Below are 19117 nucleotides of genomic sequence, written 5' to 3'. Positions count from 1 at the left end.
TTTGTTTTTTTTTTAAATGTCAAAGTCTGTAGTTAAACTACATGTATATATATATTTTTTTTTTTCATTGAGATTGCTAATTTATAATCCTATTTGGGATCAGTAATCATTTAATTTTTATGATCATTTTCTTATCAAATTAAATAAAGCATTATGGTATAGCTTGATCTTTGGGGAAATGTTATATAAAAATAAATTTTAAAAAATCTCAAGGTGCACAATAAGGTGAATGTACTTAATGCCACAGAACCATACACTGAAAATGGTTAAAATGGTAAATTTAATGTTACGGACATTTTACCATGATATGAAAAAGGACAAAAAGGAAATCCCAAGAAATATGTGAAAAAATAACAGAGAGAAGTTCCCTACTTTGTCTTGATCTTCAGCTTTCTTTCCTAATCCCTTAGAGCCATGGTCTATTTCTATGGTGTACAGGACGCTTTTGAGAATCTCTCTGATCAAGTTATGGTTTCTTAGTGCACATAAGCAAGCATACATAATATTTCGAATACTTTTATAGGTCTCATAGACATCTGTTAGCCTATCTTTGAGTCTTAGAAAGGTGTTTGCCCCTTAGAATAATCTAGGAAGCAATTTTTTAATTCAGTGAGCCCTTAAAGAGATGTGTGTGTGTGTGAAAAACTAAATAATCAAACAGACCACAAACAAATTTATGCCATTCAAAATGAACACTTCTCTTCTTGCACAGCGCAGTTTATTGAGGAATATGGGCCAAATAAATAAAATAAAGGCATGGATAGGTTACTGTGGAAGTAGAAGGGGAGTGACTGAGTCAGGAAAAGAAGGGCACATAAGCTAAACTAGGAACCAGACTAAAAAGAATGGAAAGGAGCTTTACAGTTAGGAAAGAAAGGAAGAACAATTTGTCCAGAAGAAGCACCATAGGCAAGGTCATGAGAGGGTCTGTGATGTAGGCAAGAAGAATTGGGATTTCTTTACGAGCAGCATATGTAGAGATTAGGGCAGTGGATAGAAAAGAGGATTTGGAGAGTTATTGACAGCTTTGTATGTATCAGCCTGGGGTGTATGGAAATGAACATGGAAGCCACCCCAAAATTAGACTGAGATGTACAGATGACCATCTCAGAAAGTTATTGTCCTTGGCATGCAGTTGAATCTCTTCCAAATGAGCTCACTGCCGGCAATAGAAATAATGTACTCGATTTGCTGTTGAGCACATCTGCAATCTATCCACTACGGAAAATGTGAGTATGATCATTTAGTTTCTCCATGGAATAAAAGCCTGTCGCTGGGTTTGACACAGTGTAGAGAAACATAACATGTGAGAGCACATCAGGTATTTGGTTTTACTGGTCACCTATCTAATAACCTATGAGCACTACCCATTTGAAATCCTGTAACTGGAGCCAGAACACTGCCATATGATAGTTTTTAAAACCTCTTTTAGCTGTTTGAGAATTGCAAATCTGAAAATGTTAAGGACTTAAACAGCATAATTATCTTTTAAATACTTAAATTTTGATACAATGTATGTTGTTGAAGCAAAATTTTTATGGTTTATAATGTAAGTACATTCTCCATCATCCTCATTCCCATTTTAGAATGTCCTTTATTTAGAGTAAATTTTAAATAGCAAAATCTTAATGACTCATTCATGTTCCTGATCATTTATGGTCATTACATAGGTCACTCACAGCTTCTGTTATTATCGGAGCATTAAAGACCCTGCTGGGGTTTCTCATTGTTATTTGCTTGACATCCACTTATTATTTACCATTGAGATCATCACAGATGGCCCAGTTTCCTTCTGATCCACTTAATGAAGAATGATCATTATTTTTATGGGTCCTCCTAGGGTCCCTTATCTGTAAGTAAACAGCTATTGGAAAGAGATAAATTACATTTGGAGAGTATAGGGACAGAGCCAGGAGAGCAGTTTCCACGCTCTCAACCTTGTGGAAAGGTGCGGTCTCGGTTATTAGTTGGCCGTTAGCTGGAACCAGTTAGCCATTAGCTACTATTCTTTTGTATGTAACTGCCATAGCTCCATTAGCAAGCATGGTAGCAAGTGTGGATTGCAGATGGTGTGGATCCTACTTCCTGTGTCTTGCCTGGCCACCAGTAAGAATATAGTGGTATTATCATGCAGGGACTCTGGTCCTGCTCCCCGCACAAGAACGCAGAGTATGGTGAGGCCAAAAAGGAACAACAACGGAGCCATACATAGGGGAGTCATACCACTATATTCTCACTGGTGGCTGGGTTGGAGACACAGGGAGCAAGAGTCACACATCCGCAGTCTGCTGCCCGCTTCTCTGCCAAACAACCAACTTCACTTGGTAGCCGCAATCTGCCATCTGCTTCTCTGCCAACCCCCTTGCTAGCCACAATCAGCTCTTGCTAGAGTAGCGACAGCAGTTATATTAGTGGCTAATGGCTAACTGGTTACAGCTGATGGCCAACTAGTCACAGCTGAGGGCCATCAACTACCCGAGCCAGCACCTTTCCAGGTGAGGCCGAGAGCCTGGAAACTGCTCTCTGGGACTCTGTCCCCACAGATATGAACCTCCTATCTGTGGCTCCGTTGTTATTCCTTTTCTGCCTCAAATCTCCTGTGTTCACCTGCTGGGAGCAAGAGCTGAGATGCAGCATTAAAGAGAGTTATTACCAATTGACCACAATGATAAAATACGATTAATAGATAATCCTGATGTGACTGACACCAGGAGTGGATAGTTTAGTCATCAAAATTAATTAAAGGTAAGGCCTTTAAAATCATAAAACCACACACATATCTATATGTATATATAAATATATATTTTTAAAAAGTAAACCTTATAAAAGCATCTATTTTTCACTAATATTTTGATGTAGGTCCAAGCATGGTGTTCTGAAGAGTGTCTTTTTTCCCAAACAGACCCACGATATATATTCTAATTTCCATTTTTGTTTTTAATAAGTAAATACTTTCAAAATAATCTTGAATTTTACAGTTACCTCCCATACTTGTACCAACACTGATTTTTTTAGACACTCATTGAACCTAGTGTTACAGGTTGTCTTTTTTTCCAAAAGGACACCCAATGTATATATTCTTAGGTGTCTATCAAACAGGGTCTCAGCTCCTGCTCTCCACACGAGAACACAGGATATGATGAGGCCAAAAAAGAACACCCATGGAGCCACAGATAGGGGAGTCATGCCTCTGTATTCTCTCTGGCATCTTGGTCGGAGACACAGAAAGCAGGAACCACACGATCCACAATCCGCCGTCTGCTTCTCTGCCAAACCACGAACCAACGTAGCCATGGCAGTTATATCAGTGCCTAATGGCTAACCGGTAATAGCCGATGGCCAACTAGTCACAGCTGATGGCCATCCACTACCCGAGCCAGCACCTTTCCACGTGAGGCCGAGAGCCTAGAAACTGCTCACTAGGACTCTGTCCCCACAATTCACCCCCCAGGGTCTCACCTCACAATCTATGCGACAAGCATCTTCCGCCAAGGGGCCCTGTGCCGTATTAGCCTATAAGGACCTATGGGCGGAAAGAAATAGTATTTAGGAACCAACAATGGCAAATCCCTTCCATCTGGGAGGATACATGCTAGCGTTTTGTCCTGGGAAGGGAGGGTCGCTGCCATTGGCACCTTTCTCGGTTTGTGGTACCAGACCTTTATGGCAGTGCTTGGGGTCCCTTGCATAGTTTCAACATATAATGGAACAGGGGACCCCATAATAGGCCATAGCGAGAGCACATAGGTTCCCCACAAAATCATCCCAGCATCGGGACCTCCGTATACCACAGTCACTAGTGGTGGCCACTTGGCCACCACCCCTGGCGTCATTTGCAAATCATGGGTCAAACCGGCCCCCCATGGGGCTTTCAGGCCCAACCACCGACAGTGGGGGCTTTTGACCCACCAGGGACAAATCCATTGCTGCCGTTCCCCTGCTTTCAAGCATGGGGGCGCTGGCAGCAAAATGTTTCCATTCCTGCCGTAGCCTGGCTTTAACAGAGTCTCACTGGTGGTAACTTATAATTGAATGGGAGTGGCCCTTCGATGTAGCAGCGCTTCTACTGGTGTGGGCCCTCCATTCTGTGGTCTCTCATTCAGGATTCTCAAGACATCTCACAGACATGAGGCCCAGTTGTGTTGTGCATCGTGGGAGAGTGTTTTGACACCCGGAGGCCTTGCTTCAAATGGCCGTTGTAGCGTTCAATCATGCCAGCTGCTTGTGGATTGTACGGGGTACGAAACAACCATTGTACATACATCCTGGTAGCCCAGCGCTGCACTTCTTGCCCGGTAAAATGGGTACACATGTCACTTTCAATGACTTGGGGGCGCCCATAGAGGGCGCACAGCCATGTAAGAGCGACCACTGTATGTCCCTGATCCGCAGCCAGACACGGCCAAGCAAACATCAACCCTGTAGCAGTGTCCACTGCTGTGAACGCTTACTTCGCATTGTGTACCTTAGGCAGGGGTCCAATGTAATCCAGTTGTCAGCAAGTGAGGGACACCATCCTTTGCGTAATCTGCTGTGTGTCCCAGGAGAGCTTCCACCATTGGGGGCTGTCCTGGGCACAGACGGCACAGTCATAGCAGGCATCTGCTATCTCCTGCCATTTCAAAGGCAGACCCCAGCGTCTGCTCACCTGCCACATGGTTCGGCTTCCGGCGTGCTGCAGTTTCCTATGCAACCAATGGGCTACATCAGTGGCAGGAGCCCGTTCTAACCATCGGACCCGTGCTAGGGCATCTGCTTCATCATTACCTGGGGGCACTAATGGGGAGTGACCTGTGACATGCATTAGTGTCACTTCCTTTCTCTGCCCTAACTCCCAGAGATCCTGCCACATGGCTTGACACCACAGTGGACGGTGTCCTACCAACCAGTTTTGGTGTTTCCACGTAGGGAACCACAATGTTAGGCCCTAGAACACCACCCAGCTGTCAGTACAAACAACTAGGGGCCCGGGTTCCTGGCTGATTATCATCCACACAGCTCGTAGCTCAGCTCACTGGCTACTCTGGCCCGTCCCAATATCAAACCAAATGGTGTCTCTTTTGGGCAGCACACCAATAGCCGTCCAAACAGCTGCAGCTCTTCGGATAGAACCATCGGTAAACCAGGCATCCTCAGGTACTGGGGGCTGTCCTTCTCTGTAGGGTGAGGGCTCCAAGTCCTCCCCTCTAGGCAGAGCGCTTGGCTCAGCCTGGGTTACAAGCTCTACAGGCCCCAAGACTTGCTGTAGCTCTATGCTCAAAGGGCTTGAACTAAGAGTGCTACCTTGCTCCAAGTAGGCACCCCACATGGCAAAGGTGGTGGTTTGTGCCACCCCCACTTTGGGTCCCTGGGTCCACGTACGGACCCACCTCTGGACGGAATAGATTGTTGGACGGGAACCAACACCCGAGCTGTTCCTATGATGGCTTCTGTGGCCACTAGGGCTGCCTACACAACAAGCCAGCTGTTTCTCTATTAGACAGTAGCAGACTTCCGCTCCTTTCCACAATTTGGACCAAAATCCCACTGGCGATGGGAGATGCTCCTGCCGTTGCCAGAGGCCCCAACCGTACCCCTCTTGGGTTACGTGAACATCAAGTTCAAACAGGTGATCAGAGTCTACTACTTGTAGAACCTGTGCCTGCTGCACTCCCCGTTTTGTGGCAACAAAGCCTTGCTCTATAGCCTCTGTCCAATCCCGTGAGGCCCCCCTTTTTTTTTATCATGTTATACAAGCGCCTTGCTAAATTTGTGCTAAATGGGGTACAAATGCCCACCAATACCCCAGCAGGCCCAAATACGTCTGCAGTTGGGTAGACTTAGGTCGATTGGGGAAATGCTTGTATTTTATAAATAATCACCTAGGGTAAGACCTTTGTCTTACCCGAGCACACAACACTCAAAAACTTGACAGATAAGCCAGAGCCTTGGACATTTTCCTCGTTCACCACCCAGCCACATGACTTCAGGTGGAGGAGAAGAGAGGATGCTGTTTGCTCTAAATCTGAAAGAGAATCAGATGTTAATAAAATATCATCAACATAGTGAAACAAGGCCACAGAGGACAGCTGATCACACTGTGCCAAGTCCTGGGCTACGAGCCCTGGGCAGATAGTAGGGCTCTGCAAGTATCCCTGGGGAGGGACTCGAAATGTCTACTGTTGCCCATCCCAAGTAAAAAGCAAATTGCTCTTGATACTGTGGTGCAATGTCAATGGAGAAAAAGGCATTTGCCAAGTCCACTACATAGTGATAAGTTCCCAGGCGGACAGTCAGAAGATCCATCAAATCGTGAATTGAAGGTACCTGCAGCGTGCAAAGGTGGTAACACCTTATTTAACTCCCTATAGTCCACAGTCATTCACCAGGTCCCATCTGGTTTCTTGACAGGCCATTCTGGGGAGTTAAAGAGACTGTGCATTGGCCTCACAATATGTGCCTTCTCCAATTCCAATATTGTATGACCAATCTCCTCCTGCCCTCCTGGCAGGCGGTACTGTCGCACTGTAACCACGCGCCGGGGCTGCGACAACACTTGAGGAGGGTGGTGAGCATGCCCGTGTGTCACCGCTTTCACCACCCGGATCCAGAGACGGAACTCTCCTACCGACGTCTGTAAGCTGAGGCCATGTAGCACGTCCACCCCTAGAATATGCTCCGGAACGGGGGAGACATAAACCTTGTAGGTACGAGGGGGAAGCCTTCCTATACCCAGTGGTAAGGAAACGGCTTTCACAGTCACAGTCTTTCCCCGTAGCCATCAATGCAGATTGCTGGTCCAGGGAACAGTTCTGGGTTCCCATAAACAAGACTGTAGTCTGCGCCAGTGTCAACTAGGGCCAAAACCCTCTGCACATTAGACGGGGACCAATGTATGGACAGTTCCACGTGGGGCCTCCGGTCCCCTCTCGTCCCCTCTGATCAGGTATCTTGGCCACCACCCCTTAATCAACCTGAAAGGAGTAGGCCTCAAGTGGCCTCATTAGTCCTAGAGGGACACAAGTCGTGCTTTCCCAGACTTCTCTTTTAGGCTTCACCGAAATTGCTGTTCCCAAAGTTCCACCAAGAGTGCATAGGGTTGTCAGTCTATTTTTTCGTGATCAACCCCTGCTGCCATGAGATCATGCCACATCTGCGCGTGTGTTAATCTCTGAGGCCCGTAAACTCGCCCCCTTACTTTTGATTTGGGCTTCCAGGTCTTGAGTTCTCGAACCTCTTGTCTTAACTTTGCCTCCGGCTTTCAACATCCTCTACGGTGGCCATGGCAATTGTAACTTCATGGATCTGCCGCCCTACATAGGGCGTAAGAATGGCAACCAAGGGTCCAAAAGCACTTGCAGGGGCAGTATCCAAAACCTGATCTCTCATGCTGGTTGTAAAATACTCGTCATCCAGCCCCCACATATTAGGGTTGAACATAGCATGTCTCATACTAATTTCACGGATGATTTGACTAAGTATAGTATATGATTACCATTTATTTACAGTGTTTGGCAGCTTGCCAGCCTCTCCCCACACTGTGCGTTCTGCAGCGGTGAGCCCCTCCATTACAGTGTGGTTGTCCTGGTCTTGGGCCAATCTATGGCAATTCTGTAACCTTTGTCCCAAGGACAGATGCCCCTTCATGAAGATTAGCTTTTCCATCTCGCCCGGGGAGCAGAGAATGCTGTCTTCCCCCTCATCCCATAAACATAGCAGCCAAGCTGAGATCGGCTCTCCAGGGTGCTGTGGGCACCGCCTCCCCAGCTCCCGCAACTCAGTGTGAGTGTAAGGGGCGTAGGTTGTGAACTCAGCCATAGCTGGGTTGCCGGCAGCAACGCCTAGGGGCCTAAAGGTTGTTCACGCTTTACCTTGTGCTTCATGATGGGCCGGTCATGGGGGTTGGGAGCTACATTATCTCCACTTGCATCGTCCATCTCTGCCTCAGAGTCTCCACTATGGGGTTCCTCCTCTAACAGGTGGACCCAAGCTTCCAATGCCTCCCACCTGGACACCTGGTCCCTTACATGGGCTATTCCAGCAAGTGCTTCCTCAGACTTATGGTGCACCGTGGTGAGAACCTCCTCCAACCAAATGTCCCAAGCTTCCAGCACCTCCCACCAGGGCTGGTGGTCTGGCACCTGGGCTATTTCATTAAGTGCATCCTCATGTTATGATACAAGGCGGTGAGGAACATCCAGCCCACATGGCCGGCTGTACCCTTTGCCTCCTCCAGCAACCGCTCAGCTAGAACCTGCAGGGCCCTCTCCACGCTGGCCGGAGAGCCATCTATGTCCTCCCATCCCTCCTCTGGGGTCCCACTCCGGAGTACAGTGGCTACAGGGTACCACACACTGTGTGGGGGCCACCTGTCTTCCTGCCCAGAGTCAGACACCATTCCTACCTGGCCGGAATCCTGCTCACTGTGCCAGGTGTCCAATTGGGTGGAGGCCTTGGTATAAAATGTCCACAACTATAGAAGCCCACAGCAGCAGCAGACCACCAAAAGGAAGATGACGCTTGCTTTGGCCAATAGGGCAGCATGCCAACCAGAGGCTCGAGAGGACCACCAATTCACCGAGGGGTCACATTTCTCCCAGGCAGATCGTGTTTCCTGTTCCTGTGCCACTCCTCACAGGCTTCCTGAGACTGAGTGTTCATATGCATAAACTGTTCCACCGCCCTTCGGAGTGCTTTGGCTGACCCCGTACCCTGCTCTCAAAACTGAGCTTTCATTCATATAAAATGCTCCATTACCCCTTTGAAAATTCTGGGTGGCACCATACCCTGCTTGTTGCGCCATGTGTCATGCAGGGTCTCTGGTCCCGCTCCCCACACAAGAACACAGAATATGGTGAGGCCAAAAAGGAACACCAACTGAACCATAGATAGGGGAGTCATACCACTATAGTCTCGCTGGCAGCTGGGTTGGAGACATAGGAAGCAGTAGTCACACGATCCGCAATCAGCCCTCCACTTCTCTGCCAACCCATCAACCAGCATTGTCACGACAATTATATCAGTGGCTAATGGCTAACTGGTTACAGCTGACGGCCAACTAGTCACAGCTGATGGCCATCTACTACCCGAGCCAGCACCTTTCCATGTGAGGCTGAGAGCCTGGAAACTGCTCTCTGGGACTCTGTCCCCACAATGTCCATTTGTGCTTCCTTTAAAGTATAGTGAGGGACTTTCGATCCAGACCAAATAGTGTAAGTCAATTTTCCCTGTTCTTTGTTGTTTCTCTCCACTAAATACAACTATAAATCCTGGCAATAACCCAAGGGACAATCAAAAAGGACCACTGACAAGTAGTACAAAGGTGAATGGATTAGAGACACAAAGACCTGCTAATCAACACAGAGGTAGGATGGCTGCGACCCCTGTCTCCCACTCACAGGAAAGGTCACCTAGAACCATTGTCTTGTGACCTCCAGCCTAGCAACACACTGCAGCACAGGTAGATTCATCCCTACCCCGAATCGAAAGAGAACACCTCTAACAATATCAGGGGTGGGGGCCTATATGAAACCCCGTGAACAACAAGCTGCCAGCCGGGGAAGCATTCTCCTTTCCCGCCAAATTGGAGACAGCCCTCCTAGCAGCGTCTTTGTCCAGATAGTCCTGATCCTTCCCTTCCCTGTCCAGAGATGCTGGCCAGCCTCAGGCAGGAGAGAGTGGGGGTTAGGGAGTGAGATCCCGCCACAACCCTCCCCTTCTCCCAATCTTGGGAAATCCCTTCAGCCCCATGAGACAGCACCCGCAGGGGATAGGGGAATGCTAGCTGCAACAGATACACCCAGTGGACCAAAACAGGATTGCAAAAGCTTTAAAAAGGCTAAACCTAAACAAGGTTGCTGCCTGCTAAAACAAATAAAAAATAAAAATAATTAAAGAGGCCCCACAATCTCCTAACTTCCTTGGATTTCTCAGTATTCCTATGAAAAGCCATAGTGTCCTAAGGCTCTTTACACACCATGAAAATTAGATCTGTAGCCTTTTGTCTACTTAATGGTTCTGAGAAGAATGATAGCAAAATTTTTTCTATCTCTCTGAGGGGTCCAACTGGTTATATTTCCACTAGGTTTCTAGATTAAGCCATGAAGGAATCCGGAAGCCTAAGGCTATTTTCCTCGATATTTACATTTCAAGGAAGAATGAAGGTCTTGACCTTGATAAGAGCTCTTGGTTTTAATATCTGAGACATGGAACTATCTGGCACGCCTCAAACACTTTATTTACATACAAAATGGCAGGAATAAAATGGTCCTTCAGGAAGGCAGGACCATCAACCTTTTTCCCCTTTTAATAAACAGATAATATATATATTTTTTCCTTCTCTCTCACCTATGACATATCCAGACACTCACATGGGAAAAATTCTTGTTGGTTTTCATCTTGTTGCCCTAGGGATAATATACAGTCCCTCTAAAGAGACCGATCCCATATTGTGCAGTGTGACATATTTAATAAGAAATCTGTTTCTGATTCAGAACCCCTGTGTATGAACTTAGTATAAAATTATTAAAAATGAATATTAAAGACCCAATACTAATATAATAGACAAAATACCCAGGATTCTATTTGAAAATCATCTACCATGCTAAGAACCAAAAAGCTAATGGCTTGAATGAGAAAAGACAATCAACTAGAGCTAATACTGAAATGAATCAGATGTTGGAATTATCTCACAAGGATCTTAAAGCAGCTATCATAAAAATGCTTCAATGATCAATTACAAATTTTCTTGAAACAAATTATGAAAAAAGAAAATCCTAGCAAACAAGTTATAAAAAGAACCAAATGGATATTATAGAACTGAAAATTAGAATTAAATTTAAATTATACACCTAAAAAATAGAAATATATATATATATATATATATATATATACACATACATATGTATATATATAATAAAATATAAAAAGAAATATATATGTGTGTGTATATATATATATTTAAATCTCACTACATGAACTTAATAATAAAGTCAAGATGACAAAGCACAGAACATTATATATATATATATATATATATATATATATATATATATATCTCCTTGCATGTGAAGAAAGACTTTGCAGATTTGATTAAGAACCATGAAAAGGAGAGATTATTCTGCATTTTCCAGGTGGACCCAACATTTGTCACAAAGCTTCTTAAAGAGAAATGGGGAGGCAGGGAGTGTGAGTCAGAGGAGGTGTATTGTTAGAACAAAGTCCAAGGGATGCAATTGCTGGCTTTCCTGATGAAAAGGGATCATAAGTCAAGGAATGTGAGCAGCCTTTATACGGTGACCTGAAGGTTTATATCCCCCTCATATTTATTTTTTGAAACTCTAATCTCCAATGTGATGGTGTTTGGAGATGGGGACTTTGGAAAGTATTTAGAGTTAAATTAGGTCTTGTGTGTGGCCCTCATGGAATTAATGCCCTCATCAAAAGAGAATAAGTAACACGATTCTCACTGTGTGTTTGTCTCTGTCTATTTCTCTCTGCCCATGCACATCGTCCTTAGTGAATGCTGAGATAGTAGTCTCCTGGAGCCAAAGAATGGATACATGGACAAAGGACAGGCACAGAGTTGCACAGGAAGATAGTTTATTATAGCAAGCAAAAAGTTAACAGCTCACCAGCGGGAGGGGGTACCGGAAACTGGGATGCCCACTAGCTAGGGCAAAAAGCTTGTGTTTATATACCTTTATTTCTACCTGGGAGGGGGATGTTGGGATGTGGGTGCCTATGGATACAGTGTTTCCCAGACTCGCTCTACTGCTCAGCCTGGGGGAAACCACTGTAACAACGCAGTTGCCCCAGAGCATGATTGATGATATTGTTGCCCTGGTACAGGTAAGTTCTGGTTTTTGTTCTATGTTTGCTCAGTCTACCAAGGAATTTCTAACTGCCTGCTTTCATACTAACTAACCTGCCTCAGACACAACCCGAAAGAGGGCCCTAGAGCAGAATCCAGACATGCCTGCACCTGATCCCAGAATTCCAGAATTGTGAGAAATAAATCTTTGTTGTTTGAGCCGCCCATATGGCAACTTGTTATAGCCAACTGAACCAAGCCTTTTTAAAAGCCTTCAAACCAACAACATCCCATTGATTTTAGTCCAATGACACTGTCATGTGGAGTGTCCTGTGGGGTCTCTGGTCCTGATCCCTATATAAGAACGTAGGACATGGTTAGGCCAAAAAGAAACACCCACGGAGCCATGGATGGGGGTTCATGCCACTATATTCTCGCTGGCGGCTGGGTTGGAGACACAGGAAGCAGGAGCCACACTATCCACAACCTGCCGTCCACTTCTCTGCCCTCCACCTTCACTTGCTAACTGCAATCCGCGCTTGCTAGCTCAGCCAGGACAGTTATATCAGTGGCCAATGGCTAACTGGTTATAGCTGATGGCCAACTAGTCACAGCTGATGGCCATCTACTACTTGAGCCAGCACCTTTCCACGTGAGGCCGAGAGCCTGGAAACTGCTCTCTAAGATTCTGTCCCAACACTCCACCTCTACAGGGACTTGCCTCACAATCTACTCAACAAGTGTCTTCGGCTTCCGTGAAGGACCCTGTGTCAGGAACCTGGAGGTGGATGCAATATCCTGGGCACAGCCAGGCTTTCGGGGCATAGGAGGGTTTCAGAGTACCACCAGTCTTTCTGGGCACAATCAGACTTCCTGGGCACAGGCAGGGTTCCCATGAACAAGACTGCAGTCTGCGCCGGTATCAACTAGGGCCAAAACCCTCTGCACAATAGAAAGGGGCCAAAATATGGACAGTTCCACGTGGGGCCTCTGGTCCCTGTCCCCTCTGACTGGGTACCTTGGCCCCACCCCTAATCAAGCAGAAAGGAATTGGCCTCAAGAGGCCCAATGAAGTCCTGGAGGGACACAGGTCACGCTTTCCCGGACTTCTCCTTTAGGTTTTGCCGAAATTGCTGTTCCAGACGCAACTGTTTCCAAAGTTCCAACAAGAGTGCATTGGGTTGTTGGTCTGTTTTTTCCCGATAAACCCCTGCTGCCACGAGATCACGCGACATCGGCGTGTGTGTTACTATCTGAGGCCCGCGACCTCACCCACTTACTTTTGATTTGGGCTTCCAGGTCTCGACTTCTCGGAACTCCTGTCTTAACTTCCTTTGCTGCCGGCTTTCATCGTCCCCTAGGGTGGCCATGGCGATGGTAACTTCATGGATCCGTCGCCCCACATAGGGCGTCCCAGGACCCAAAAGCAAAGCACTTGCAGATGCAGTATCCAAAACCAGATCTCTCATGCTAGTTGTAAAACGCTCGTCATCTGATCCCCGCATGTTAAGTTGAACATAGCATGTCTCATACCCATTTCACGGATGATTTGAGTGAGTTCAGTATATGACTGCCATTGACTCACAGTGTCTGGCAGCTGGCCAGCCTGTCCCCATACTGTGCGTACCGCAGCAGTGAGCCCCTCCATTAGAGTGTGATTGCTCTGGTCTTGGGCCAACCTATGGCAATTCTGTAATCTTTGTCGCAGGGACGGATGCACCATCACAGAAGCTAGCTTTTCCATTTTGCCTGGGAAGCAGAGAATACTGTCTGCCCCCTCATCCCATAAATGTAGTAGCCAAGCTGAGACTGGCTCTCCAGGGTGCTGTGGGCACCACCTCCCCACTCCTGAAACTCAGTGGGAGTGTAAAGGGTGTAGGTTGTGAACTCAGTCACTGCTGGGTTACCGGCAGCAATGCCCCCAGGGCCCTATGGTTGCTCATGCTTTACCTTTTGCTTCAGGATTGGCTGGCATCGGGGTTGGGAGCTACATTGTCTCCACTCAGGTCTTCCGCCTCTGCCTCAGTCTACACTGTGGGACTCCTCCTCCAACAGGCGGACCCGAGCTTCCAGCGCCTCCCACCAGGATACCTCGACCCGCACCTGGGCTATTCCAGCAGACGATTCCTCTGAGTTATGATGCAACAAGGTGAGAACCTCCTCCAACCAGCATCCCGAGCTTCCAACGCCTGCCACCATGGCTGCTGGTCTGTCACCTGAGCTAGTTCATGAAGCTCGTCCTCCATGTTATGAGGCAACGCGGTGAGGAACATCCAAATAGCCGACTGTACCCTTCAGCTTCTCTGGCAAAAACTCAGCTAGAACCTGCAAGGCCCTCTCCAGGCTGGTCAGAGAGCCATTCATGTCGTCATATCCCTCCTCGGGGGTCCAACTTCTGAGAACGGTGACTACCGGGTACCCCACACTGTATGAGGGACACATGTCCTCCTGCCCAGAGACCGACATCATTCCTACCTGGCAGGAATCCTTCTCAGAGTGCCAGGTATCCAAGTGGGTGGTGGCCTCGGTGCAAGATGCCTACAACCCTCGGACCTTACAGCAGCAGTAGATTGTCAAAAGGAAGGTGACGCCTCCTATGGCCAAGAGGGTGGTGTGCCATCTGGAGGCTCGAGTCTCCCAGGCGGACCACGCCTCCCGTTCCAGGTGCTGCTCCTCATGGTCCTCCTGAAGCTGAGCATTCACACGTATAAACTGCTCCCTTACACCTCTGGGCATTCTGGCTGGCGCCGTACCCTGCTCGTTGTGCCATGTGTCATGCAGGCTGTCCTGTGGGGTCTCTGGTCCCGCTCCCCACACAAGAACTCAGGATATGGTGAGGCCAAAAAGGAACACCAACGAAGCCATGGATAGGGGAGTCATACCAGTATATCCTCGCTGGTGGCTGGGTTGGAGACATAGGGAGCAGAGGCCACATGATCCGCAACCTGCCGTCCACTTCTCTGCCCTCCAACCTCACTTGCTAACTGCAATCCGTACTTGCTATCTCAGCCACAATAGTTATATCAGTGGCCAATGGCTAACTGGTTACAGCTGATGGCAAACTAGTCATAGCTGATGGCCATCTACTACTCCAGTCAGCACCTTTCCACATGAGGTCGAGAGCCTGGAAACTGCTCTCTGGGACTCTGTCCCAACAGACACTTATATCAGCGTCTGCCCTCTAGAATTGTAAAATGATACGTTTGCGGGTTTGTGTTTTTTTTAAGTCACTCCATTGTACTTACAACAACAGTAGGAAAATAATACAATGACGCGAATAAGTGAAATAGAAACTGATAACTGCAAGTGGGTTACTATTATAACAAAATCCTAAAACTTCTGCCATTAGTTTTGTGACTGGGTAAGAGATGAAGGTTTGGACGTAGGTAAGGAGAATGTTAATGTGGACCACTGCAGCAGCGAGGGAATTGCTTTTAGAGACCGGAGACAAAGGAAGCCATGCTTTGTGATGGCAAAACAATTAAGGAAATTGTTGCCTCTGATAAATGAAAAAACAGAAAATGTAACTAATGAGTTTGTGAATCTGACTCAGAAGATTTCCAGGCAACATATTTGAAGTAATTGTCTTTCTTTTTTCTCAAGTAAGATAAAGTGTTACAAGAGAGAGATGTGCTAATAAGATATAGGCTCCATTTCAAGCAGAATGTAGAAGACTGTTTTTTTGTTGTTGTTTTTTTTCTGTTCTTTTTTTTACACAAGACTTGTTCTTTTATTACCATGCTTTCAAGCTGTCAAAAGTTTCTCAAAGTAGTAAATGGCATAAGAATATATATAGATTAGGGTATTGCCAGTAAAACACAGTCTAGAGATCTAAATCTCAAGGGTGTCCTTTGTTTAGGAAACACATTTAAGGAGGTGCCTTGTGGGCATTTTTAATTGAATGAATGGGCATTGAAGACTCTTAAGGGATTTATCCAGTAACACTTTATTTTGTAGCCCAACATAGAGGGGTGGGTCTATGTTGAAGAGATTTGAGAGTATGGATTTTGTCTAATGTAGCAATTATAATTTGATACATAACAACCTCACACTGTTTCTTTAAAGTAGTTGTATCAGCTTGAACTTAATGGCATTGGTTTAACTAAAAATAGATTTCTAGGTACTGAATTTATCTGGCTAGGAAACAGGACAAAAAATTTACTCCACTATAATCATATACCATGTCCTATAGAAAAGTAAGAATATCTCAAAAAGCTATCTTAAGACCTACTGACGGTAATGGGTTTAGTAATCACTCCCAAGGAATAGAATGAGATCCTAATCAAGGAACATCCCTATGCTGGGGCCAGTTGCGACTAGTACATTTTGATTGTTTGAATTTCAAAATTTCTACAGGCAAGTAACTGCCAAATGCCCCCATTGTCACTGTCCTTGTTTCTGAATGGCCGTCTGCATTGTTGCCCCGCCCGGGTCTCCCAATTGTCTGCAGGGGTTCCTAGGGACAGTTCAATTGTCTTTTTTAGTTCCCTAGCCATTTGCACTGAAGAACTACACCCAAGGTATGATACTGGAGGAGACTTAGTGGCACCTGATATTGATTTAATTGAATACATTGTGAGATTTAAGTTTGATCCTGATAGTGTAATGGAATAAAACTGGAGTCTTGTGAACCCCTGGGTGGGGGTAGGGGGTGAGTGAATTATGCAAGTGGAAAGAATATGCAATATTAGGAGAGAGAAGAAGGGGTTGCTATACTATACTATTGATTGGTGGTGCTCAGTATGTGTTTATTCATATACCTTAATTAGACCAGGTGGACTTTGCAAGGGTGATGCAAACAGAATCTCGGTAAGCATGCGCACATGGGGGCTTCCGTTGGTAAGGTCCTTCTTAGAAGCCCGTAACCGTACAAGTGAGCTCTCCTACACCCTATGGAGTAAAATCATTGCCCATCTGAGTCACATTAACATACACAGTCATACGAATAATATATTTTCGATGTTTTCAACCATTGTATTTTGGTTTTGTTATTCAGTAATAGATAACTGAAACAGAAGTAGGGGAAATAATGAAATGGAACGCTATTCTTTCAACTTTTGAGGACTCAAATTGAGCCTATTGATAAGTAATGTAATGGATTACGAAACCATTGGCTTTATTTATAGTCTCTCATTAAAGAATATGAAGTAACTGGCTAACACAACTTATCAGAATCAGTGTTGAACTATGGCAGCTATAGAGATAATCATGGCTACCGTTTGTGAGAGAGGAAAGGAAGAGAAGGTGATCCTGTTGGGAATGTGGTCATTGGAGGTGGAAGAGGAGATATTGATATAAACTGAATCCTCAAGTTAATCTTTTCCAAATACCAAGACATCTTAATATTAAAAGCATCTGACTTTATAGCCTCATGTGTTGTGTCTCACGTAAGGAGAGTTGTTGGGAGCGAGGAGCGCGGTGCAGGGTTAATAAAGACAGTAGCCAAGAATAGAGTGCAAGCGGGGCCAAGAGAGCCCAGCCTGAAGGACTGAGCCCCAAATCGGGCCTACGTATAGCTTTTATTAGTTAAGTGGGGAAGTAAAGGAGATAAAGCTTGTCAATCTCAAGATCTGTGAATTCCATACATTATAATAGGAAACTGATTTAAGCCAATCACCTTGCCTGCAGGCAGCTGGACCATAAGTCTCAGGATGTATGTACTTCCCCAAGGGACAAAACCTTTATGCATATGAATAGATGGAGAGCACATCATTGAATCTCTTCCCCTGCAGGTTGTGGGAAGGAATGCAGCCACAGAGGCAGAGGCTTTCCTTAGCCTGGGGAAGGTGGGGGGTGGTGCCCACCTCTATGAATGCCATGGATTCTCCTGTTGGTCCTCACATGGCTCCGCCTGGCTTAGGTTGCCCTTCCCCCTGACCCCTCCACACACCCCCCCCCCCATGGGGAGTCATACCCATCATTGGCTGACCAGCCGTATTTTGGGGCCAAACAGGGAGACATAAGGTGCAAGCACAAAGGTGAAGCAAAGTCCCTGAAAGGATCCGTCTCACAGACTCTCCTTTCTTTAGGGGCAAGTGCGAGGAGACAGGTAGGCTTCTGCATGGCAACACTTATGGATTATGAAAATGTCAGAGTAAGTTAAATATTGATTAAATTTTATATTACTCTGGACAGTAGTACAATTACCTCACTGACACCATCCCCCAAAAAATTCTGTCTGTGGAAAATGAGTCAAGTTATCTAGGAAAGTTAAAATACCCAAATACATGAATTTTGTTATAGGGAGCAAAGCTATGATGAGGATCAATACTTACATAAGACACTTCACATACAATAGAACATGTTTTTCTATTTTGAGAACATTCTAATTTGTGTACTGAAAATTCATTCCGAAAAAAAAATAAATTTTAAAATAAATTAGAAGTGCTGACTCCATATATGATATGAATCATAGGAGACATACATTTATTACCTATATTACAAGTAAAGATAATTTATAGTAGGCAATGGCTTGGGTTAGACAGAAATGAAATAAATTTGCTAAAATATTAACAGGGTTACCCCGTATATTTCTATCAATGTCAGAGACTAAATTAGTCTTAGCTTCTTTATCATTGTACATTCTGCATTTTATTATAACTGTTCTGTAAATGAAATATAGGATACCGAAAAAATGAACACAATATGTAAGTGCCTTTATTTTATCCTTCAAAGCCTGTTTAATATTATTTTTATTCTATATGTGTGTGTACTTTGTGTATGAATTTTTAAGGCTTGTGTTGAAAATTTTGTATTTACTATTATTTTGTCTTCCTTTTAAGTTAATAATGTTGTAAAGATTTTATAGGGTAGCTGATGGACACTACAACTCAGGGATAATGTAGATGCCTGATCACTGCACTGTACACCTGAAGCTGAAGCTGAACAATAATGAATGTCAACCACAAGTTTATGTGTGTGTGTGTGTATATATATATATATATACTTATAAGAAGCGGAGTAGAGCATTAGGAATAGAGACAGTGGAAATGTAATGGCTGTGTGCGATGTCAGAGGGATAGTGGATGGGGGGTGTTGACACAGTGTGAGGGACATAAATGATAAACTTCTAAGTATTACTTTGTTTTGTGCACCTGAAACTAATAAAAGAAAAGGAAAAAAAACAAACAAAAAATGTTGACAATATAGATGAATATTTAGCAACTATTAAAGTTAAAAATTACTTTCTGATATTAAGCTAAATTAAAAGTTAAGTACCAAAACATAAATGTTAGATAATTTGTTTTCAAAAAAAAAAAGAATAAGTTAAATTTGACCCTTGTTTTAAAAAAGTGAAATCATGTTGTAAAAGCACGTGAGAGATGA

This window comes from Rhinolophus ferrumequinum, chromosome 2, assembly GCF_004115265.2.
Source record: "Rhinolophus ferrumequinum isolate MPI-CBG mRhiFer1 chromosome 2, mRhiFer1_v1.p, whole genome shotgun sequence".
Lineage (NCBI taxonomy): Eukaryota > Metazoa > Chordata > Mammalia > Chiroptera > Rhinolophidae > Rhinolophus > Rhinolophus ferrumequinum.
Note: the sequence above shows the minus strand (reverse complement) of the source record.